Consider the following 25,094-nt stretch of genomic DNA (forward strand, 5'->3'; position numbering starts at 1 on the left):
CCAAACCAAACCATTTCATTTTTTTGTCGGTTTGTTTTGGTTCTTTGATTTGGTTTGACTTGACGGTTTGGTCTGTACCCCCCTAATCATCTCTTTCAGCAGCAGTCGACGGTAAATGCTATGGGGGCGGCAGCAGCAACTAGGTATCCACTACAAGTACCCTACTACCAACTCCAGCAGTAGCAACAACAACTGGAACAACAATCGGTGGGGAGTGTAGAGGCAGAAGTAGAAGCTGGGTACCCACTAGAGGTACCCTACTACTAGCTCCTTCAGCAGCAACAACAGAAATTGCGGTTGGCAGAGAATGCAGCTGTACGGTTGCGGCAGTTGGGAACCCACTGCAGATACCTTACTACCTACTCCTTCAGTAGCAGCAACATGAACAACAGTCGAAAGAGAATACAGCTGCAGCAGTGGTGGCGGTTGGTTATCCAATGCAGGTACCCTAATGATGCAGAATGAAATTTGAGAAGAAACTAAGCTACAAACTAATCTAAGCTAAAGCTATTTTAGATAGATCCAAAAGATGATTTTCATTGATAATCTCCAAATGAGTGCATACAAGATATTTATAATGTAAAAGAGAACCCTAGGCAAATAGAAATGACAATATTATCCTAATAACCTAACTTAGGGTTCGAAAGAAATAGGAATAGTAAATTGGGACTAAACTATAAATGATGAAAATTATGTAAATGTGCTGCTTCTAAGTTCTCATGGTCTGATCTGCAACATTCCTTCCCCCATAAAATAAACCTTGTTCTCAAGGTTAAAATCATGAAAGGCATAATGCATGTCTTTCCGAATTCACTTGAATTCTAACGAACACCCTTGAGTTTAAGCTTCCAAAATTCTTGCATAACAAGGTCACAATCACTACCCTATTTTACTGATGCTTTTTCAGCTACAGAGATAGCAGATGACTTGTGTTTAGGTTCCATAGCATTACTTTCACCAAAAATTGCAAAAGTTGATCCATTTTCCAGACCATGCATCTTTATTATCATTAGTAAATTTTGTTGCTTCTCATCTTCAAGATCATGTAGAATGAACCATGTAAAAGTTACAATATTGAAAACTGAAAGTACAACAATTAGCCTTAAAATGCAATTGAGTCAATTCCTCCCCACATTAATAATATTGCGCAACTTCATGAATTTTAGACTATGCTTCAGCTACCCCAATTTTCTCCTCCAGTCAGCATAGTAACTACATTGTTTCTCGTTGAGTAAAGCCATAATGAGATTATGACCTCGCAAGAAAATAATATCCAGAGACTGATATAAGTGAGTCCTAAAGGCAGAAAGGCAGAGACCTTGAGAGAAAATGATGTTGCGTTTGTCTTTTGCACTGGAGCTATCATCTTTGGCAGCATTACAAAACTCCATTTCATTAGGAAGTATCTCAGAAATAGTGCCAACAGTGACAGTGAATTTTGTGGAACATCGAGTCTGTTGCACCATATCTTTTTTTTTGGATTTCCTTTACTGGTAAAGACTGTGGCACCTAAGGAGCCAACTTATCTTTGTCTCTTTGAGCAGCAATTTTTCCCAGCTTCACATTGCTACCAGCAACACATGAATGGAATAATGTCCACCAAATAGGGGAATTTTTGTCGACTATATGATTATACTTTAGTCGTTCTTCAGTCACACCCAAAATATCAACACAATCAACCATACTTGACTCATCGCAAGCTAAAAGAACTACATTTCAGGGGACTTTATTCGACTTGAACCCCTGAGGATCTTGTGTTATCTCAAATCAACAAGCATATTCCTTGCCATTTTTAAGTGCACAAGAAGATGTTGCACTCTCTCCAAACTTGGTGACTGCTCTAATTTCCTTCCAACCACACCAGTGAGAGCTCAAGAATAATGACAACTCTTGTAGCTTATGATTTTTGTTAACAGATAAGTATGAAATTTTGCTGATAATAGTTGCATATCTGCTCCAATGAAAAATGCATGTTCTCCACACAATTTTGCCCAACTTTGAAGTAAACAATTCATCGTATATGCTGACACCTTTCGGTAACCTTTCAATATTGCTTTCTTGGTTAGGGGTTAGATGGATTTTGAACTTATTGCAACCTCCATATCATTGAAATCCTTCACGACCAACTTCTCTAGTTCCCCAACAAGAGCATTTCTTATCGTATAGGACTTATCTCTAAAATGTAAGATTAATAAGCCAATGTGCCCCTCGACAGATATCTTTGCAGCATTTCTGATATGAGAATACCCACAAACTATGCTAGTACAATACATAGCACTAGGCTGATCCAAAGACCAGGGACTAGAGAGTTTGTGGTCTACCATCAAGGACTCCATCCGTATGTCCACAATTTGGTTCTTAACCTTCTCAACAAGGTAGGTGTTGTCATTCCAAGACTTATTAGTTTCCATAAGTATATCAGAGACATGAGTTAAGTTGTCAAAAGAACCTTGTAGTTCACAAGTTAGCATTTTATCAGACAAATTATGCAAATTCTTAATCTCTCCCTTGCTAGCTATATTTCTCTCTATCCCATGGACATCACTCCCTACATTTAACTTCATAGGGAAATTTCCTTTATTGTATGCAACTGTGTTGACATCTATTATGAGAGTTTTAAGAGAACAATCCTCGCTATTAACCAGAAGATCAGTTCCAAATCTGAAAGGAGGAAATAAATCACTTCACTTTAACAGGGGAAGTCCCTTTTCATTACCAATACTCAGTTTTGTTTGAATTAAGAATAATAGTTCCCTATTCGCCACTTGATGCTCGCTAGCAGAAAGTAAAGTAGTCTCATATACACAATTGGTTGAACCAAAAAAAACCCGTTCAAATACATCTGGTTCCCCGGGTACTTGTTCTGGATCCTCGGTCCTGCACACTTTTCCTCTGTCAATAGGCCCATATGGTTCAGTTTTTTCCTCAATAGCTACAACTTTATCCTTGCTAATAAGAGTACCTTGTGAATAAAAAATTATCACAAGAGGTTCTATTTTTGTACGTTTTCTAGTATCCATGTCCTCACCCAAAAGTTTCAATACTTGAAAGGTTTTCTTGTATCACCATCTCATCATCATCCCCAACTTTATTCAAACATATTTCTTTATCAGACTTGATAATTAGGTCAGCATCATGAGAGTTTTTCATATTTGAAATTACATATGAAAGCTCAAACCCATTGACATCACCATCAGTGCTTATATTCAACAAATCAAAATCCCCACCAATTACTTTTAATTGTGGCTCGTAAGTGGGATACCTTCTTTCTTCAACTGCTCAACTACTTCAGACATATTCATCTTTAATGCAGCAACTGGACTACCCACTGATGATCCAACAATGGTTGACTTTTGTTCAACCTTCCTCAATCTCGTCTTGTCCAGCAAGAGTTCAATATTTGCAACACACTGAAATTAATGGCAACGGAAGCAATACATTCTGGATCAATAACTTGCTCCATCATCCGTGCACTGTTCTCCTTGCTACTACTACTATTGATACCATTTTTTTCTTTAACTGGCATTTCATCAAACAGTTGGTGCACATATTTTTGAAGACATTTCTTCCCTGACACAACTGGTAGTGAGAATTCTATGTCTCGTTCTAATAGAGTAGAAACAAGTATAGTTCCTTCCCTAGGAGCAGGATTATCTTCCAATCGAGCCTCCATTGGAAATGACAAAAGCGTTTCGCCTGATATCACAAAAATATCTTCCTTCTCCCTCCAATTCCCTTCACATGAGGATGAACAGAACTTATATAGACCAACACCGAGTGTGCTATATATGAAATAGATGGAGTTAGTATTTTCCCACTGATTGTAACTTCCCTGATACTGTCAATCTGCATGACTGACAGTGGTGTTGTAAGCAACATTAGTATATGGATTATAATTTGTATAGGGATGTGGACTGCAGTTGTCGTGTTTCCTTATACTGATATGACCTCTAGATGAATGAAAATTAAATAAACCAGAGAACTCTGAAGGTCGGTATGCATATTGTGGATATGTTGGATTGAATTATTGTTGATACCCACTACAATAATCCCCATATCCTGTATATCTATATCCATAAGGATTTTTTCCATAACTACCATTAGAAATTGGAGGGAGGATAGATGTGAAATTGGAAGTATAATAAGTATTTTGAAATGCCATCAACAAATACCCACAGCGCGAGGATGATTGCTCTAACACCAAATGATGCAGAATGGAATTTGAGAAGAAACTAAGCTACAAACTAGCTAAGCTAAAGCTATTCTAGATAGAGCTAAAAGATGATTTTCATTGATAATCTCCAAATGAGTACATACAGGATATTTATAATGTAAAAGAGAACCCTAGGCAAATAGAAATTATAATATTATCCTAATAACCTAACTTAGGGTCCTAAAGAAATAGGATTAGTAAATTGGGACTAAACTATAAATGATGAAAATTATGTAAATGTGCTGCTTCTAAGTACTCATGGTCTGATCTACAACACCTACTACCATGTACTGCAGCAGCAGTAGGAACAACAACCGTGGGAGAATGTAGTAGCGGCGGCGGCAGCTGGGTACCCAGTACAGGTGCCCTACAACCAACTCCTTCAGCAACAACAAAAATATTAAAAAGAACATGAACAACAATAGAATTTGGAAGCATTTTGGGCGTGTCAACTCAATGAAATTAAGGAGACGAACAATTTCAAGAACAACAAACTTTCGCTTGCTCGTGTCAAGAGGTTGATGAAAGATAACGAGGATGTTAGCAAGGTCACCGGGAAAGAGCCAATGTTGATGGCAAAAATATATGAAATGTTCATACAAGAACTTACTCTCCACTCATGGTTTAACACGGAGGAGAATAAATGACGGATAGTGCAGAAGAAGGATGTCGCCAAGGCGATTGAGCGCACTGAGCTTTTTGATTTCCTTGTTGACATTGTTTATAAGGATGAAATTAGAGAAAAGGGTGCTGGGTTGGGTGATGGTTTTGGCCCAGCATGCTTGGCTCCACATCGAGTGATGTTCAAAATGCCTATCCACCCGTGAGGCCAGACTGCTCCATCTGAGGTGATGATTAAAGGGACTGAGTCAAGTGGTGTTCAGAACTTCAATCCACCCATGGGGCAGACTGCACCATCTGAGGTGATGATTAGAAGTACTGCTAAGCCTAGGGTTTACCCATCTGCCTATGCCCATCCTCAAGCGTGGCAGGATGCTGAGGATAAGCCTACTGCTAGTGGAGAGAGTAATGCACAGGGAATGTCGATGATTAAAGGTAGCCTTGTCATAAAATTTGTCAAATTGCTTTATTCCATTTTCGTAAAAGGTAGCAACTTTCTTCTTTTTCCCTGAGTAGTTAAACTAGGTTTGTTATTAAAATTACAAAGTTTGTTCTTCTTTTAGTTTCATTCTATCAGATGGTAGCTACAAATATCTCTGCTTTTTATATGTTTGTCTTCTTGCATTTAAGGCAACAATAACATACCTCGGGAAGGTAAGAAGGGGTAGAGGGGTGGTTTTTGATAGACCGTCCGCTCAAAAGGAATGTTATCTAAGCAGGACTTGCATTTATGGCAATCTTAACTAAACTCGAGTGAAGTACTTGTATAATTTTGTGCATCACTTTCCTTACCAAAACATAAGTTTCAATTTTCTTACCAATGCAATGATTATACATGCATGCTTGGTATATGTCATCCCTAGCCATTACCTAGTATCATGAGAAATAACTGATAAGTGATATTTGATGTCTTTATCGGTGTTGCGAAGTTCAAAAAGTATTTTCTAACTTTTATAGTTTTTTTTATGTATTTCACATGCTTGTTCAACAAGTAATTATTGGTCATGCTAATGTCTATTGAACATGTGGTTGGTAGGTAAAGTGGGATTAAATTCGTTTCCAACCCCGTTGACTTAAAGTATGTCGTATTGGAAAGTAAATCCAGAGCAAGTCCGAACAACTAGGATAGTTGGATTCGGTTAGTTATAACCATTTGTTTTCTCCTTTTTTTGTCGTTTGCGTGAATGCCAAGATAGAGAAACTAGGACAGCTATGGTATCAGATATTTGACACTTTGCATGTGCAATTAACGCGTCATTGGCTTTCACTTCATGGTAAAAGAATGGAGGTTCATCTATATGTTTCCTGAAATCGTGTTAGCAGGGATTTTTCACTTTGGATTCTCAATGAAGCTAGAGTAACAAAAACATCCACCGTCTTATGATGCGGTTTTAGGGTATGAGTGGAAGTAGTTGTGGGATTACCAAAAGCAACCTCTCTACCCCAAAAAAGTAGGATAAGTCTGCATACATCTTACCTCTCATGACCCTACTTGTTGGATTGCACTGGGTTTGTTGTTGTTGTTGAGTGGATATTATATTTGACTTTCAGAGAACAAGCCATCTTGCCTAAATTATATGCTACTATGGTGATGAAAATTTGAAGTGACTTTCTTTCTGGGGATCAAGTTCTGATATGAGACCAAGTTCACAACATAAGAAACAAACAACAAGAAGAACAACAAGATGAACAACAAGTGCTAGTGTATCAAAATAGGCCACACACGGCTTCACAAGCCTTCAAGAGTCACGTTTTTAGAATAAGAAGATGATATTAACAACAAGAACAAGCAAGTCAATAATAATGCTAGTGAATTGAAAAAGCCTCACACGGCTTCACCAGACTTCAAGATTCCAACAACAAAAGATTAACAAGATTACAAGAGGAATAGTAACTTGACACACAATATTCAATGATCTAAGAATCCTAACAAGAGAAAGGACCCTAAGATTAATGAATATTAATACCAAGCTCTTACTTGGACTAAGAGGAACTCAAAGAACCCAAGACCCTAGTTTCTAGCCAAGAGATAACACTAGTATCACTCTACTAGTGAGTTTTCGGAATTGGGGCTTCTCCAATGGAAGAGAGAAGTTCTAAAATATTACAAAGTGTTTGTTTTCTTCCAAAATATGAATGAACTAACTCAAAAATAACCCTAACACTATCTATTTATATTAGTCCACAAAGGGAGATAACAGATGACCATCCTACCCTTGCCAAGGGATGGCCTTGGAGTGTAAGTTTATTACACTTCAAGGTTCCTCTTCACACTTAAAACATTTAACCCATTGTAAGGCTCAAGTACCAACTCACACACGGACATTTGCATGAACATAACTAGGAGTTTTTGTAACTCCCGAGCTTGGCTACGTGTGAATGGTCGTGAACTTGTTGGATAGCTTGGTACACCAGTATTATCCTATATATCTTGAGAGGAATTTGACCTCAAATTTGACATTTGGTCATCCTCAACCGCATCCACTAGAGAAAGATCACACACGTTGAAAGTGTTGTGCACTTGTTATTCCGAGGGAAGGTCAATCTTGTAGGCATTATCATTGATTCTTTCAAGTACTTAGAATGGACCATCACCCCTTGGCATTAATTTGGTCTTCCTTTGAGATAGAAACCGATCCTTCCTAAGGTGCACCCACACCCAATCTCCTAATTTAAGAATGAATTTCTTTCTTCTTTTGTTTGCCCTCTTTGCAATAATTAGTGGGGTTAGTGTTAAAATAATGTGCCAAAAGAAGCATGGGTGTCTCTTCATCATGATCCACGAAGATCTCTTTCTTTCTAACCAATATCACCATGTTTTCTTATCCCTTTGATGTTGCGGCATCCCCGGTTATCCACACTACCCCACCTATGGGTTCCCCCTTATTTTTCTTTATTTTTGGATTTCTTCCCCTTTTCTTTCAATTCTCTCATCCTTTGATGCAGCTCATTCACTTGTGAAGGAAAAAGTGGATGAAGTGTGACCTTTCGGCCATCCTTCTCAAGTGTACATCGATTAGACCTCCCATCATATTTGGTAGACCTATCATATTGCCCAGGTCTACCTAACAACAAGTGACATGCTTGCATTGGTATTATGTCACAAAGCACTTCGTCGTGGTAGTTTCCTAGCTTAAACCGTATCACACTGTAACACCCTGAATTTTTGAATCGGAATGCTACACAGTGTTTATGACCCCAAAGTACCACAAGCTAACCCATTACTGATATTTGTACCTGTACACTGTAATATATAATGTAATAATGCGGAAAAACATGAACAATAGGCCATAAGGTTCAACTGAATAAAATATCTGACAAACGTAATATCCATATGGATGGAAAATACCTAAAAACAACTGAAGTCTAAATCAAATTTGAACTAAATCTGAAATCCTTTAAATACTGTCTGAGTTAGGAGTTGAAGGAATATGTCTCTAACTAACTCCGTCTAGCAAAACTGAACAGAAATAATAAATAAAATAAAATAAAATCATCCTTGAATGGATGAGGACTCACTACAACTCTGCGACTGGAATGCTACTACTGATCTGGAACACGTGCATCTGAACCTATGGTGTAACATAAGAGAATGCACCATGCACAAATGCATTAGTACGTTTGAATGTGCTGAGTATACGAGTAAGGTAGGCTAAATGCAAAGGGTTATATGCATGAACAATGCTGACTAATATGAACGTGAGAAGACATACATACATAAGCAACTATAACTGAACTCGTGGTGATACTGACTACTAAGTTTGAATACTGATGACATGACTTTACTAATACTGAGATACTGAATAGATGAATGACTATTTTTGATAGTTCAAATTATGAAGAACTGGTCTGATTGACTGTGTCTAACAATCCTGAAACTGAATACTGATAACATAAGCTATGGTAACTGACATAACTGATATAACTGTGATGATCGGCAAGACCGATGTAACTGATACTGATCAACTGTATTAAATAGTCTGAGTTCTGATGGAACTATCTGAGTTCTGTTCTATATAGAGTAACTGAATTTGAGATCAGTCCTATCTAGCAGGTGATCTCTAAATCTAATGATTCTGATACTGATTAACTATAGTTGAGATCAGTACTGTCTAATGGGTGATTTTTAAATTTGATGATTTTGATACTGATTAACTATGGTTGAGATCAGTCCTATCTAATGGGTAATCTTAAAGTCTATTTATAATGATAAGGATTGACTGTCTCTAACAGTACTAATCTGTACTACTAAATTAAGTTGACTACATCTGACAGTCCTGAATCTATAACTGAAACTATGGGATGTATTCATCTAACCGACATACCCCATGCTAAGCTGACTGGGGTCTAATCTCTGCCCTAACTGAAAGGGTGTCAGTACCGCGCCACCAATAAAGACAACTGCTGTGGAGTCAGTCCTAATCTAGAGGGTGACTCCTGGGATCAGTCCTATACATATAAATATGCTAACGGGTGACCCCTGAGTATGCCAGTCCTATCTAACGGGTGACATCTCATACCTACACTGGCTACATAGTTCTGGAACTTAGGGATTTCTTCTAAGGATCTTTGTCCTTTCTAATGGGTGAGTCCCCATCCCTAGGCTCACTCAGTGCTAAATCCTACTCCCATCTGAAAGAAACTAAACTGGATAATTGAGCTAAAATGAACAACTGAACTGAACTAATTAGCTGAGCTGATACTGATTAACTGAACTGATACTAGTGGTATTATTTAGCAGAGCTAAACTAAGTTTATTGAGTTCCCTTGACTGAAGGAATATACTAAGTTCTGAGGACTGATTGAGAGTACTGAAATTATTGAGATCGCTAGGAATCTGTTGTTACTAAGATCACTGATATTACTGAGTACTGAGGTTATGAACTACTGAGACTGTTGAGATTTCTGAGTTTTCCTGAGTCACATGACTAACTAAATTCTATAGCCCATGGCTTGACTGAGAGTATCCTGATAACATGACATGGCACTAGGTACACAACTATATTGTTTTGGGTGCAAGTACCCCCAGGACTCGATGGAAGAAAACTGACACACATGACTGACTTGATCATAAGAATAGAGTCCACAATTCATAATATCATAAGTAGGGGATTTCATACTACACTTGGTTCTCAACATCTTATACATAGAAGGGGATGCACACAATATGTATATACTCGCGTTGCTTCAATATCATGATTATTCCATATCACAACAATAAAACTCAACAATAACGTGGAGTTCATGTGGAATCATAAAGAATAGAACATGGGATTGTCATTTAAGCACTATTAAGACATAAAAACATGGATTCTATCATTCTTGGCATTTTATCAAACACTTTACATGCACAACTTTGGGCATTGATGTACTTATCAATTTGACAATCTTAATCTATCCAAAATTCATGGGTTTCAACTAACCTACTCACATGCTTCATAAAAAACACATCAAGCTACAACCTTGAATCCAAACAACAATCATCAACATGATTATAGCCATAACACAATAAGGAAATCACAATTTATAATTTAAAACATGATTCTTGAGCTCCATGGATGAAAGGGATCCATAGATGAACACTACACATACCTTAAAGCTTGATCTTGAAAGAGATCTAATGTTTCTTGAAAAAATCCTTAGGCTTGCTCTTGATGAGATGATCTTGAGAGGAAACCTAATCTTGTGGTTGAGAGTGTATGAGAGAGCTTTTTGAGATGTTTAACTAAAGAGAATGAAAGATAATATGCTCCTTGTGGGTTATAAGTCATGAAAAGTGAAGGAAAAAGACCAAAATACCCTTATTAAAACGTCCCTCAATTTCTGGAAAAAAATAGCTGACGACATTTGTGGCAAGCCGTCATACTGGTGATAGGTCGTCACGAATTGTTGTCACAAAAAGGTGAAATCTTGGTTTTCTGGTTAAGGTTGACGACATTGGTGATAGGCTATCACGGGCGTGACGGATTGTCACAAAATATTGTCACTGGGGGTGAAAATCTGCCCAGGGCTGATGACATTAGTGATAGGCCATCACGAGCGTGACGGCTTGTCACAAATGTCGTCACTCAGTTTCCCAGCCTGACATGCCAGAGTAAAATGGGCATAACTCCTTGCTCCGATATCGGATTTGGGTGAAATTGGTATAGTTGGAAAGCTAATTCAAAGATATTTCATTTGATATATATTAATCCACCCAGTTCGTCATATAAAATGAGTTATGGTCGATTAAATTTGTCCCAAGTTCTGATGCTCACTAAAACTTGAATGATAGGATAACTTTTAACTTGTACTTAAGTTCGGGGACCTCTATGATCTAAATTCATGCTCAAATAGATTTCCACACTACATAATTGATTAACACACTAAATTTACATAGGATTTGAAGCTTTTGAAATGTCTACGCATAGGAATAACGGATTTTCATCCTAGTTCGAAATATGGGGTATTACAATATCTCCCCCTTGGGAACATTCGTCCTCGAATGAGACTGGATGCGATGAGAGAAAAGACAACTGACGTGGATATAGAGCATGAACTACTGATCATGATTTCATGGTTGACATGATTGATAAGTTGAATATATCATACTAAACATGCATATCTGATGCATGCATAACTGATTCATAAGTACATAAGGGAGAGTACTGATAAGCTGGTCACGCATATCTGATGCGCGCATATATACTGAACTAGCTCATGATCATGCAAACGAATATGTAATGGTAAAGATACCAAGTTTGAACTAGGAACTGAGCATAAAGTGGAATACCAAGTTTGTAGTGAAATTTGAACATGAGAATGAGTAAGCTCAAAGAAGTCTGTTACCATGAAATGAAAATACCGATGACTCTGAGATTGATTACTCAATATGCATGAGAGGAGACATAAGAACATAACTAAGTCTGGAACATGATACTTGAACTGAACTGAGTCTCTAATGCGTAACATGGACAGAGTATCGTATTGTGGCTATACTGAGCCATTGAGTACATGGATTACTGCTGAGTTTTGAAGCTATAGGGTTGTCTCATAAGTAACACTTCCTCCAAGATAGATTCATCAAAGAAAATGACATGTCTAAATCAAAGAAGTTTGGGGGCTATAGTGTATCTCCCCATTGGGACACTATGTCCCTTGTAGGATGCTGGACTAACCTTGCTGAGATATTGAGGAATTTGAGGCTATGTACAAGGCACCTAGGTACAAAATTGTGACTGATTATATGAGATCTGAACTGAAGCGTGATGTACGAATGCATTGACATACTAGCTTATTTGATTAACTGAGTAACTGGTAACTGAATGCTGGGTATGCAAGCCTGAATTGTACTTAATAAGAGTAGCTGGGCTGAGGCTATAAAGTATTATGCATATGAGAAGGGTCTAACTGAGTAACATGAGGTAGCTGATCATGGATTTCATGAAAGCTATATTGTCTAAAAATGCAGGACCAAACGTGTTATATGATTTGGAAACATTCCACAGACTGAGGTATTGGAAAACCTATAAATGAGTAGCTGATAACTGTATGCTATAGTCAAGCAAGTTTAAAACTAAACTGAATTTTTTAGCTGAATACAGATTTGAAGCTGATAGAATACAGATCTGAAGCTGACACTATGACTTAAGACTGTTATTGGGATCCATACTGGAACTAAATGTTGGGTCCCAATAACTGAATACTGAAACTGAGGTTTTGATTGATATTGAAGTGCTTAATTCTGAGACTAAGCACTAATTACTGAGTGTTGAGTACTGAAACTGTAACTGAGATGGAAACTGAGTTATGATAGTAGCACCATAAAGGCTGACATAAGTCAAGGATCTAAATATACATTCACACTCTAAATTTTTTTTCCAATTTCTAAGTACTACCTTTTGTTAGCCCTTTGCTTGCATACTAATAGGATATTCAAGCCATCTTCGTATCTACACCCTCGTATAAAACATGCACGCAATAATCTGCTCTTAACATGAAACATTAACTCTTTCCCATCTAAGAAATTTCTCAACACTACACTATTCTCATAAAGAGAGCTCATAAAGGGTTAAATCAAAAGAACCTGAAACATGAATGGATACTGACTGAACTTGACACATGATTAAAACCTAAGGAATAGAATATCAATAACATGGATTTACCAAAAAGGTTTGAACTGAGTATATATATGATATAGTTTAAATTTATCTGATCAGTGGAGGCGTAGCATGAGTCATAGAAACTAAGTATACTGGGGAGCCTGATAGATATACATGAGTCATAAGCTGCATAACCTGAGTCTTGAATTTTTGAGTTCATGGAACATGATTGTAATACTGAGTGATCTAGAACTAAACTTCCTATACTAGGAACTGAAAGCACACACAATTCTATGAAATATGTGTGAACATAAGCTATATCCATGGAATCTGAGACATGAAGCATGTATAGGCACTATGCTGATTGAAGTACGAAGCTTTACGCTGAGACAAGGATGGGTCGGGAATCGCCTTTCCTAACTGCTTTTTTATACATACTGGCACTACTACTAGAATCTAAGAGCCTGACTTAGTTACTTGATCTATTATCTCTCCCTTAGCTTTAAGCCATTATCATATGTCTGTGAACACTAAACTAATCTCTGAACTGCACTGAAATCACCATCACATACTTACACTTTGATCAACACATGCTCGCCTTACTAAACACATCATCTGCCTCTGTCTTCTCACATACTACTAATATCACATCCACACCTTCATGCCTAATTTCAAGTTAATAAACTTAAATTTCTAACTCCCACTGTTCAAGCCTACTGATTTGTTCTGGCACAATTATCCCCATGAATACATAATCTATTCAATTTGTATATCGTATCCCAACTTGTCTACTACTAAACTTCTAGGTTCATACTTCTAACTCTAGGTCACAAGCTATCATAGGATTTTGAGAAGGGATCTGATAGCATATCTAAATCTGGGTTTGAGAACGAGTTCTCATGATCATGAATGAGATCCGTACAACTTTGGAACATAACTTAACTTATAGGATACTGTCTGAGAAATCCCTATCTTTAGGACTTGAGCTTCACTATTTTTGTTACCTTGAAAGTAAGGTGGACTTAACATGAGCGAAGAATGATGAGAATATACATGAGTTTCTTAGAGAACCTTGCTATAGCACGATCTAAGACATGAAAGAAGGGAAACGGTTCCTAAAACATCTCATAGCCTCCTGCACATAAGTGTGGTGCATAATACACACATATACAATACTCTACTAGATGTGGCTTTCAGACTTCATAGGACTCTAATGAACCTTAGGCTCTGATACCAAGTTTGTAACACCTTAATTTTTTGAACCGAAATGCTACACGGTGCTTATGAACCCGAAGGACCACAAGCTAACCCATGACTGATATTTGTACTTGTACACTGTAATATATGATATAATAATATGAAAAAACATGAACAATAGGCCATAAGGTTCAACTGAATAAAATATCTGACAAACGTAATATCCATATGGGTGGCAAATACCTAAAAACAATTGAAGTCTGAATTAAATCTGAACTAAATCTGAAAGCCTCTAAATACTGTCTGAGTAAGGAGTTGAAGTAACATGTCTCTAACTAACTCCGTTTAGCAAAACTAAACTAAAATAATAAATAAAATAAAATAATATTGTCCTCAAATGGATGAGGACTCACTGCAACTTTACGACTGGAATGCTACTGCTGATCTGGAACATGTGCCTCTGAACCTATGGTGTAACATAAGAGAAAGCACCATAGCGCAAATACGTTAGTACGTCTGAATGTACTGAGTATATGAGTGAGGTAGGATAAATATAAAGGGTTATATGCGTGAACAATGCTGACTAATATGAAAATGAGAGTACATACATGCATAAGCAACTATAACTGAACTTGTGCTGATACTGAGTCTGAATACTGGCGACATGACTTTACTGATACTGAGATACTGAATAGATGAATGACTATTTTTGATAATTCAAATTATGAAAAACTGGTCTGATTGATTGTGTCTAATAGTCCTGAAATTGAATACTGATACAATAAGCTATGACAACTGACATAACTGTGATGATCGACAAGACCGATGTAACTGATCAACTATATTAAATAGTCTGAGTTCTGATGGAACTATCTGAGTTCTATTCTATATGGAGTAACTGAATTTGAGATCAGTCCTATCTAGCGGGTGATCTTTAAATCTGATAATTCTGATACTGATTAACTATAGTTGAGACCAGTCCTGTCTAATGGGTGATCTTTAAATCGGATGATTCTGATATTGATTAATTATAGTTGAGATCAGTCCTGTCTAATGGGTAATCTTGAAGTCTATTTATAATGATAAGGATTGACTGTCTCTAATAGTACTAAATCTGTACTACTGAGATGAGTTGACTGTATCTGACAGTCCTGAATCTGTAACTAAAATTATGGGATGTATTCATCTAACCGATATGCCCCATGCTAAGCTGACTGGGGTCCAATCTCTGTCCTGACTGGAAGGGTGTCAGTACCGCACCACCAGTAAAGACAACTGCTGTGGAGTCAGTCCTAATCTAGTGGGTGACTCCTGGGAACAGTCCTATACATATAAATATGCTAACGGTTGACCTCTAAGTATTCTAGTCCTAGCTAACGGGTGACATCTCATACTTACGCTGGCTATGTAGTTCTGGAACTTAGGGATTGCTTCTAAGGATCTCTGTCCTTTCTAACGGGTGAGTCCTCATCCCTAGGTTCACTCGGTGCTAAATCCTACTCCCATCTGAAAGACACTGAACTGGATAACTGATCTAAACTGAATAACTAAACTGAACTGATACTAATTAACTGAACTGATACTAGGGGTATTGTTTAGCAGAGCTAAACTAAGTTTACTGAGTTCCCTTGACTGAAGGAACGTACTGAGTTCTGAGGACTGACTGAGAGTACTGAAATTATAAAGATCTCTAGGAATATTGTTGCTACTAAGATCACTGAGATTACTGAGTATTGAGGTTACTGAACTACTGAGACTGATGAGATTTCTGAGTTTTCCTTAGTCACATGACTAACTGAATTCTATAGACCATGGCTTGACTGAGAGTATCGAGATGACATGACATGGCACTAGGCACACAACTATATTATTTCGAGTATAAGTACCCCCAGGACTCGATGGAAGGAAACTGACTCACATGACAGACTTGATCATAAGAATAGAGTCCATAATTCATAATATCATAAGTAGGGGATTTCATACTACACTTGGTTCTCAACATCTTATACATGGAAGGGGATGCGCACAACATGTATATACTCACGTTGCTTCAATATCATGCTCATTCCACATCACAACAATAACACACAACAATAACATGGATTTCATATGGAATCATAAAGAATAGAACATGGGCTTATCATTTAAGCACTATTAAGTCATAAAAACATGGATTCTATCATTCTGGGCATTTTATCAAACATCTTACATGCATAACTTTGGGCATAGGTGTACTTATCAATTTGACAATCTTAATCCATCAAAAATTCATGGGTTTCAACTAACCTACTCACATGATTCATGAAAAACACATCAAGATACAACCTTGAATCCAAACAACAATCATCAACATGATTATAGCCATAACACAATAAGGAAATCATAATTTATATTTTAAAACATGATTCTTGAGCTCCATGGATGAAAGAGATCCATGGATGAACACTACGCATACCTTAAAGCTTGATCTTGAAAGAGATATAATATTTCTTTAAGGTTCTTGAAGAAATTCTTAGGCTTGCTCTTGATGAGATGATCTTGAGAGAAAACACTAATCTTGTGTTGAGAGTGTATGAGAGAGCTTTTTGAGATGTTTAACTAAAGAGAATGAAATATAATATACTCCATGAGGCTTATAAGTCGTGGGAAGTGAAGGAAAAAGACCAAAATACCCTTACTAAAACGTTCCTCAATTGCTGAAAAAAATAGCTGACGACATTCATGACAAGTCGTCATACTAGTGATAGGTCGTAACGAATTGTCGTCACAAAAAGGTGAAGTCTTGTTTTTTTGGTTAAGGTTGATGACATTGGTGATAGTCCATCACGGGCGTGACGACTTGTTAGAAAATGTCATCACTGGGGGTGAAAATATGCCCAGGGTTGACGACATTGGTGATAGGCCGTCACGGGTGTGACGGCTTAGCACAAATGTCGTCACTCAGTTTCCCAGCTTGACATGTCGGAGTAAAATGGGCATAACTCCTTGCTGCGATATCGGATTTGGATAAAATTGATATCGTTGGAAAGATAATTAAAAGATATTTCATTTTATATATAGTAATCCACCCAGTTCGTCATATAAAAATATTTATGGTCGATTGAAGTTGACCCAAGTTTTGACGCTTACTAAAACTTGAACGATAGGAAAGCTTTCAACTTGTACTTGAGTTAGGGGACCTCTATGATGTAAATTCATGCTCAAATAGATTCCCACACTACATAATTGATTAACACACTAAATTTACATAGGATTTGAGGCTTTTGAAATGTCTACGCATAGGAATGACGGATTTTCATCCTAGTCCGAAATGTGGGGTATTACACACACATTGCCTCATGACTTTCAATTCACCACATTCATTCAACCATTGCAACTTGTAAGGGATATTATGAAGTATAGTTGGCAATTTCAAGAAATTCACCATAGCAACACTAACAACATTTGCACAACTACCACTATCTATCACCAAAGTGCACACACTTCCCTTCACAAGGCATTTAGTATGGAATAGATTCTCCCATTGGCTAGGATCATCTATCGCCTTACTAATCATGTCATGCCTTACTACAAAGTTTGGAACCACGCACTCCCCTTCTTGTGGATAAACATCCTTACAATCATCATCATCATCATTATGTGGCTCATTTTTGGGTTCCTCTCCATCTTGAGGCTCGGCCTCATTCTCTTCTTTTTTAAGACCCATTTCCTCACCAAGGTAATACAATATTCCTTCCCTTAGGATCACATTGCATCGGTTTGGACATTTATTGGCTTTATGTCCCCAACCTTGGCACTTGAAATATTGGAACCCTTTAGGATTAAGATACTTGTGAGCTTCTTGTCGGTGAAGAAATTTTTGGACTATTTTAGGCTCGGGAAGCCTTATAGTAGCAGGTTGATCCTTGTTTTTGGGCCAACTCGAAGATGGTTGAACCATATCTTTGCTCCTTCGCCAACCCGAGGTTGATGGTCCCTTTGCCTTGAACGACGACCTCTCTTTAAGCTCCCTTTCAATCTCAAGAGCCGCTTCGAAAATTCCTCCAATGATATCAAACTTGTGAAGCGTCAAATGAGTAGAGATTTTTTTGTTCAACCCATACTTGAACCGAATGATATCATGGTCAATTTATTCTCCACGATGATCAAGCTTCAACATGAGTTGTTGAAACTCATCATAATATGCTATCACACTTCGATTCCCTTGTCACAAATTGTACAACCTAGCAAGCAACTCTTAACGATAACTTTTGGGAAGATACCGTTGCTCATTAGATACCTCAACCGAAACCATGGTGGTGGTTGTCCATCAATCAACTCATTACCAAACCGTTTGACATATTTCCACCATGTGTTAGCATAGCCTTCAAAATGAGCTATGGAATAACAACTCTTCTTCTCATCCGATATATCATTCACTTGAAACACTTTATCACACGCTGACTCCCAAGAAAGATACACCTCGGGGTCACTTTCACCCTTAAACATAGGTAGGCTCAATTTGATGGTGTTGATGCCTACATCTCTCTCTTGGTGTCGGTTTCCCCTTTCTCTATACCCTCGGTATCTTCTTGGATCCATACGTCCACTTATCATCTCTTCTCCCCTTATATAAGCATCATCAAAGGCTCCATACCCTTCATAATACTCTCTACCATATTCCTCAAAGTGGACGTGATCGTTTTGGACATTTGGAACTTGATTTGGAGGGATTGGATTTTGTGGAGGTGGTGGTCTTTGGTTTAGTGGAGCTTGGAAGGAAGGGTTCAGATTTTGTGGAGGCATTTGATGTCCGAGTCCCTCTTGCAGAACTTGAAGAGTTTGGGAATGGGTTGTTCTATTGGAGTCTCGATTTAGGGGGGTATGAGTGGTTTGGCTTGAGGCATTTAGTGGAGCTAGTGAAGGATTTGGCAATTGTGGCCATGTTTCGGGAGTAACGGTGGCAGAGGAATTTCTATTATGTCCACTTGACAAAATATGTCGAGGAGTAGAAGGACGAGAGTTCCTTTGACTCTCCACTTGTTCTAACCTCTCACTAATAGTCGTCACTTCTCCCCTTATGGCTCCCACTTCCGTACTCAACCTTTCAAGATATCGGGTCATAGCCTTAAGAGTGACCCTTATATTCTCCATTCCATTAGAATCCACGGTTTGAGATGTGGTTCCCTTCATTGTCAAGGTATCACCTACACAAGCAACAAATAAGTTAGTGTAAAACCTCTCCTCACTCACACGCTCTCGGATCACTCACACTCGAGCTCTACAAGTGTTGTAGATTGGCTAGTAACCCATGAATTCTTAAGGTTTGAGTATACTCTTGTCCGGAGTATATTCTTGTTTGAAACTCAAAGAATTCTTGTCGAACTAGAGTCAAGGAGTTACAACGTATTCAAACGACAAAAGCACACAAACAAACTATGACACGAATACAAGACTTCAAAGGACTAATTGACCACCTAGTAGAAATATACTAGCTTGCTAATTAGTTCTCGAGTCAATTAGAAGAAACTAAGAATCAATAACTAGAAACTATAATATCCAAATTGAGCTTAATTAATGACGTGAACAGTGATTAAGGTGATGTGACAGCATGAAATTGGTCACGGGTCCATATATTTTGTTCTACAACTTGAAGCCTTAGTCTTCACAATTTTGTAATGGATGACTTTGCTTTTGGAGGGAAAGTAAAGTCTTGTAAGTTTTCAAATTTTTCCAACTCAAAAAGATGAGGCTTGACTTTACTAGTTCCACAAGACAAGGCTCCTTGTTTTAAGGAAAAAAAGTGGTTGTTAAGTCAAGGAAGTGATGCTGGCAAGTCTTTTCACAAACAACTTTGTCTTACAACCCTTTTGGATCTATTTTAGTCTTTATAGTGGTCAAGATATGAGATGAAGAGAAGATCAAGATGAACACCACAACAATACTTCAAGAACACAACCACAATTCACCAACAAGAGACCACTTTAAAGTCAAGAAACAACACACAAACTCAGACTACTTCAAGTTCATCATACTACCACTTCAAGTCCACAATAGCAATGACACTATATTAAGCTCAACTTAGCTTTAGACACCTTTTGTGTTGATGAGAAAGAAATCAACACAAAAAACAAACTAGAGAAATAAAAGAACATCTATATATAAACACACAAACACCAATCTTGGCCAAGACAACAACACAACACAATTTTCTCGGCCAAGAACAAGATGGACATTTCTCCTTTTTTCTGGAATTTTCAGATTTCAGCAACCTTTTTTTTTCAGCAACCTTTTTTGTTTTTTTTGGTATTTTTCAACTACCAAATCCAAGATTGATTTTGTTGGAACAAAATCAACCACAAGCTTTGATAGCAAATGATATGATACCAAGTTCACAACACAAGAAACAAAGAACAACAAGAATAACAAGATGAACAACAAGTGCTAGTGAATCGAAATAGGCCACACACGGCTTCACAAGCCTTCAAGAGTCACGTTTTTAGAATAAGAAGGTGATATTAACAACAAGAACAAGCAAGTCAATAATAATGCTAGTGAATCGAAAGAGCCTCACACGGCTTCACTAGACTTCAAGATTCCAACAACACAAGATTAACAAGATTACAAGAGGGATAGTAACTTGACACACAATATTCAATGATCTAAGAACCCTAACAAGAGAAAGGACCCTAAGATTAATGAATATTAATACCAAGCTCTTACTTGGACCAAGAGGAACTCAAAGAACCCAAGACCCTAGTTTCTAGCCAAGAGACAACACTAGTATCACTCTACTAGTGAGTTTTAGGAATTGGGGCTTCTCCAACGGAAGAGAGAAGTTCCAAAATATTACAAAGTGTTTTTTGTCTTCCAAAATATGAATGAACTAACTCAAAAATAACCCTAACACTATCTATTTATATTAGTCCACAAAGGGAGATAACAAATGACCATCCTACCCTTGCCAAGGGGTGGCCTTGGAGTGTAAGTTTATTACACTTCAAGGCTCCTCTTCACACTTAAAAACATTTAATCCATTGGAAGGCTCAAGTACCAACTCACACACGGCCATTTGCATGAACATAATTTGGAGTTTTTGTAACTCCCGAGCTTGGCTACGTGTGAATGGTCGTGAACTTGTTGGACAGCTTGGTACACCCGTATCAAGTTCTCATCATATCTAAGATGTTACTTCAACAACTTAATTTTGCTCAACGAAATGGTTTAGGCAGTGACATATAACTCATGACTCATCTAGTCATCTATTTTTTGGTTCATTCTATTGTCAGGTCCAAAAACGATTTGAACTATATGTGTACGGATGTTCCAGACTTAATTTTCTTTCTTTGTTTTAATTGAAAACGTAACTGGGATTACTTCAACCACTTGCTCAACTGACAAGTGGATGATCATCGATTATATTTGTCTTGTTTCATATGGAAAATGATTTAAGGTTACTTCAGTATCTTCCAGAAGATAAATATAATATTAATCAGTTTGATTCTCATAGTCGGGTAGATTAAATTCTTTAAATCCTCCTTTATTTTTTCCCTCTTTGATCCCTCTTCTTTTTAGGGCTAGTCTATTTGGATGAAGAGGAAGGGAAAAAAAATAAAAGGAAATGGAAGAGGATGGATTATTTCCTGTACTTATCTCTATCACGGCTGTAGAGGATGAAGAACAAAGTTAATCTAGTAGGTACCTGGTGAATGTTGGCTCTGACTCAATCATGCTTAGTAATGTTAACTTAGGAAAATTATGTTGAGTTGCAAATGCCAAAAATCAGGTGTGAGCAGCATAAACGTTAATGCAGTTTAGGTTGCTAAATATCTCAGCAACCATCACATTTGGAGCTCAAATGTGATTCTTAGCCTTGCAAACTTGGCTGGTTGGTGTTCATATTCTGATGTGTGTCATTTGCATGCTTGATCTCATTGCTCTGTAAATTCATGTATGTCATTTTATTGTTTGATAGAGAAAATGCATTGGTAGATCTGATACTGATTGCATATAGTCAGTTTAGCTAGTTCATGGTGACTTTGCACTGTCCTTGTGCTTTCTTTTCTTAGATGCTGAACTTATCCTTATGACAACCTCTATCCGTTGCCCTATTTATTCAATCTCTATTCATTAATATGCTTGTATTCATGTTATTTCGCTCATTTGTGGCATGTCGTAGTACTTACGTGACATGATTGCTGTGGTGAAATATGTAGTCTCGAACAAAGAAACTTACTCCACAGTTATCTGTTTATGGGTTGTAGTTTCTTGATGTTGTTGTACTTGCGATGGTAAGCAGCTAATTTATCTATTTAGTATTTGTTTACAGGAGTTTCTTCATATGGTTCTGTTTTAGATACAAGACAACTGATTTCTCATTGATATCGATTAATCAGTAATTGTTTGTACTACTTTTCTAATAGGTCTTGCTGCAGTGGAAGATCATGTTTGCTGCTGATCATAGTTTTGAGTCCAACTTTTATTTTTTGGACGGTATCTGAGTGAAAAAGTCACTTTCAGTCTGATACACAGGGATGTTCCTTCCAGCTTTAGGTCAACCAAGATGACACAAATCAGAGTTCAAGTTGTTTTCTGCAAAATTGAAGTCTTAGACCTTTAATATCTAGTGCAGAAGCACAGAGTAATACAAGTCTCTGTTCAGCAGTAGCAACAGCATGACTAAATCTTATATCAGTCAATAAAACTTTACACCAGATTCTTAGTCATCAACTCAGTCCTAACTTCATTGTCACTATGTCGGTTGGAAAGGTTAAGGTAAATGTAAAATAGCAAGGAATATTATACATAATGTATATATCGCAACTCCGCAGTAGCAAAACATGGCTAAATCATATTATCAGTCATTAAAACTTTATACTAGATTCTTAATCATCTACTTAGTGCTAACTTCATTATCACTATGTTAGTTGAAAAAGTTTAAATAAATGAAAATTAAGGAATTCGTTCTTGAAAAAGGAGGAAAAAGAAAAACGCCATAAATAGTATTTTCAATTTTTTATTCAAAAAATAGAGAAGGAAGTTAGTCAATGGTGATCTAAATATTAGTATTTGCACCGTCACCAAAAAATTAAGAATCAAAATCTTCAACACTAAATTTTTTTCCATACTTGCATTCATTTAGTAAGAAAATCAAAGTTACCTAAATCAGAAATAAATTTTAGATATTATGATGCAAGTCACATATGAATTGCTATCTATTCAAGGAAGTATAATTAGTATTTGCATCTTCACCGAAAAACCATGAATCAAAATATTCAACGCTAATTTTTTTTTCCTTATTTACTTTGTTCTTTTAGTCCTAAAGTCAAAATTAACTAAATATGAACTAGATTTTGGATATTATGATGAAGCCAATATGAATTTTTATCTATTCAAGGAAGTTTAATTATAGTCAGAAATTTAAAATTTTTCTCAGGATGTGATTCAAAAGATCGAAGAAAAATAGCAAGGAATGTAAAGAGATGGTAGCTTTAACATTCAGCATTTGTAAGAGATAGTTTACAACTGATATATCTCAGTCATTAAAACTTTAAACCAGATTCTTAATCATGAGTTCAGTGCTAACTATATTGTGAGTTTGTGGTTGAAAAAGTTAAGGTAAATGAAAACCAACTACTACATTCTTAAAAAAGGTGTAAAAAGGAAACACTTCATAAATAGAATTTTTAATTTGATAAACGGAAGTTAGTGATCTAAATATTAGTATTTGCACCTCACCAAAATACTAAAAATCAAAATCTTCAACAATAATTTTTTTGCCTTATTTACTTGCTTTTCCTTACTCCCTCTGTTTCATTTTGTTAGTCTGATTTTGACTTAACATGAAGTTTAGGAATGTAAAAAGCACTTACGAATCTTGTGGTCTTAAATTGTTCAAGCTAAAGAGTTCCAAAAAAGAAAAGATATTTTTTTCAAACGGAATGAAAAGAAAAGTAAGACAATCAAATTGAAACATAGGGCGTAGTAAAAAAGGTAAAGTTAACTAAATCTGAAATAGATCTTAGATATTACGATGAAGTCAAAATATAAATTCCTATCTATTCGAAGAATTATAATATAGTCAGGAATTCAATTAGCAAGGAAAATACAATTAATGTATAAACTTCAAAATATATTCTCCAAATAATAAAAAGTTGGAAAGTTAAATTATGGTTAAAAAATTAATCATTGTAAAGGTTTAACCTCTTCTCCTCCCCCCCCCCCCCCCCCCCCCCCGCTATAAAAGATCCAAATAAATAGGGTCAGGCCAAACCTGCAAAGATTACTTTTCATTCAGGAAAAGAAAGCCTTTTCTCCTATTTTTTCTCTTTTTTTAATAAACTGTTTTTACCTGCCAAAATTGTAGATTCCTCTAGGGTTGTCGAAATTCTGAATTGATCAACACTCTATATAGCTAGAAGAGGGAATTGTTTTGGGTGGAAATTCAGCAGCAACTCTCTCTATGTTGTTCACCATTGCTTCCTTTTTCAGGTAAACTCTTTTTAATCAAATGTTTTTGCTTTGTTTTCATGCATGGCTTCATTCGGATTGCTGTAACTGTTTTCTGCATTTGTTCTATTGAAGAAGATGATTTCTGAATTGGTTTATATGTACAAGTTATATATGTATGTATGTATGTATGTATGTATGTATATATATATATATATATAACCCTTTCCTTTTTATTTTTAATTTGTGTTGCTAGATGACTTTTGAGTTAGAGTTATTTAGTTATCTTGCTGAATTCTTCTCCTGCTATGTTGAATAAAGGCGTTAAAAACTTTATATAAATACTTTTCCTAATACATCTTTAAACTCTATTTATTGATTGATATTTTCGGTTTTTGAAGATTTGATTGTGAGGTTCTGTTCTAGATTTTGTGGTGAATATTTTTACAAAGAAGAAAAAAGTTCCATTTTGAATTGTCTATCTCAAATTTGTAACTTCTGTAAAAAGAAGTAAATTTTCAGAATTATAATTGGCACCTTTTACTTATTGGATT

The 25,094-nt window shown here is 36.6% G+C and overlaps 1 long non-coding RNA gene across 1 annotated transcript in view; it reads left to right on the forward strand.

Annotated features, from left to right (window-relative positions):
• The first annotated feature begins 24,397 nt into the window (after positions 1-24,397).
• The window catches only part of LOC107866016, a 14,542-nt gene continuing 13,845 nt past the window's right edge, over positions 24,398-25,094 (forward strand). Inside the window, exon 1 of the long non-coding RNA XR_001672752.2 lies at positions 24,398-24,582. This is a non-coding gene — a long non-coding RNA (uncharacterized LOC107866016). The remainder of the gene's footprint in view (positions 24,583-25,094) is intronic.

The sequence above is a fragment of the Capsicum annuum genome, chromosome 3 (genome assembly GCF_002878395.1).
Source record: "Capsicum annuum cultivar UCD-10X-F1 chromosome 3, UCD10Xv1.1, whole genome shotgun sequence".
In the NCBI taxonomy this organism is placed as follows: domain Eukaryota; kingdom Viridiplantae; phylum Streptophyta; class Magnoliopsida; order Solanales; family Solanaceae; genus Capsicum; species Capsicum annuum.